The following is a 2203-nucleotide window of genomic DNA, read 5'->3' on the forward strand; positions in this document are numbered from 1 at the left end:
GCTTTATAGCGTTACTGAGAGGATTAAATGGGAGAATTATATAGAGTACCTCGCACAATATCTCGCAAGTGGCAAGACTCTTTTATGGAGAAAGTATGGAGATAGAAATGTTTAAACAAGGGAGAGTTCAGGAGAGATGACAGATCCCAAGCTATATTTTTAAGATTTAGCCCTGGCTGGTGTAGCTCAGTGGATTGAGCACAGGCCTGCGAACTACAAGATCGTGGTTCGATTCCCAGTCAGGGCACATGCCTGGGTTGCAGGCCAGTTCCCAGCAGCGGACTCATGAGAGGCAACCATACATTGATATTTCTCTTCTTCTCACCTTCCCTTCCCCTCTAAAGATAAATACATAAAATCTTTAAAAAATAAAAACAATAAGATGAATGAAGCTCTAAAAAAAAAAAGATTTAACTGCAAAACACAGATAGTACTTTCCTCAGGGTTTCAGGAGGATGAAGGCGCCAGGGCAGAGTATGGGAAAAGCCACATGTACTGTGAAGTTGGGAAGGACACCAGCAAAGGAATCTGAAGGAACAGGCAGAAGGGGACAGGGAACACACTATCAGTGAAGCCAAGGGAAGCAAAATAACTTGAAAGTAGAAGGTGTGGTCCATGGGACCAAATGCAGCAAAAAGATCTAGGCAGTAAAGACAGAGATGAAACTATTAGGAGGTCCCCTTTAGAGACAGGAGAGGATTAGGGATGAATTCAATAAGAGGCTAGGTCACAAGCGATGGTGAGGTAGCAGAGACAGTAAAGAAAAGGCAACGCTTTCAATGTGGATCATGAAAAAGGAGGGGCAGAGATGAGAGTACCTCAAAAGAGCGGCAGCTATAAGGGAAGCTTATTTCAGGCCACTTAGAACTTGAGCATGTTGTATGCCAAGCGGGAAAAAAACAGTGGAGAGAAATAGACTGAATAAGGCAGAAGAGAGACGTTGTATTTGTAAACCAGCTCTCTTAAGCTGTGCATAGGCAGCCCCGGGCTTTGGTTACTTTGAAGATGTGCTTAGCAGAGGACCCAATGTTCATGCCAGGAGGAGTCATCGGACGTCAAACCAGAAGCAAGCAATCCCAATGGGGCTGTTCGCTTATGCTTGTGAACAAAGTACAACAAATAAGGAGCTCTTCTCAGTGTGCAAGGTACATAACATGATTCGGAGACTCTGATCTCCGAGTAAGGTTCCTGAAGGCAGGGGGCTCAAAATGCTGTCCCTTGGGACTTACTGAGGCAATCAGGCTTTAATGACTTGCAGTCATTAAAATCAAAACCTTGGCCCTAGCCTGGCGTAGCTCAGTGGATTGAGCGTGAGCTGCGAACTGAGGGGTCACCCATTTGACTCCCAGTCAGGGCACATGCCTGGGTTGCAGGCCAGGTCCCCAGTCGGGGGTGGGTGAGCAACTGCACATTGATGTTTCTCTCCCTCTCTCCTTCTCTTCCCCTCTGTCTAAAAATAAATAATAAAATCTTTTTAAAAATTAAAACCTCTATTTTCTTTAAAGTATGGAACAAAACTTGAATGTCCGATATTCTGATTTAACATTATTTGGGACATACTGGCTGATGTAATTAGACAAGAAAAAAATGAGAGATATAAAAAATGAAGACAATCTGGCAAAGGAAATAGACTTCCAGGAAATCCCGGAAGCTCAGAGAGTCCCAAAGAAGCTGGACCCAAGGAGGAACACACCAAGGCACATCATCATTACATTAGCCAAGATTAAAATGAAGGAGAGAATTCTAGAAGCAGCAAGGTGTAAGGGGACAGTCACCTACAAAGGAGTTTCCATCAGACTGTCAGCTGATTTCTCAAAAGAGATCTTACAGGCAAGAAGGAGCTGGAAGGAAGTATTCCAAGTCATGAAATCCAAAGACCTACATCCAAGACTGCTCTACCCAGCAAAGCTTTCATTTAGAATGGAAGGTCAGATAAAGTGCTTCTCAGATAAGGTCAAATTCAAGGAGTTCATCATCACCAAGCCCTTATTCTATGAAATGTTAAAGGGACTTGGCTAAGAAAAAGAAGATAAAAAGTATGAACAGTAAAAAGACAGCAGACTCACAGGAAGTTATTAACAACCACACCTAAAACAAAAGCAAACTAAGCAAACAACTAGAACGGGAACAGAACCACAGAAATGGAGATCACATAGAGAGTTAGCAACAGGGGAGTGGGAGGAGGAGAGAGGGGGAAAAGGTA

This window comes from Sturnira hondurensis, unplaced genomic scaffold (genome assembly GCF_014824575.4).
Source record: "Sturnira hondurensis isolate 20B ecotype Veracruz unplaced genomic scaffold, ASM1482457v3 Scaffold0007487, whole genome shotgun sequence".
NCBI classification, from domain to species: domain Eukaryota; kingdom Metazoa; phylum Chordata; class Mammalia; order Chiroptera; family Phyllostomidae; genus Sturnira; species Sturnira hondurensis.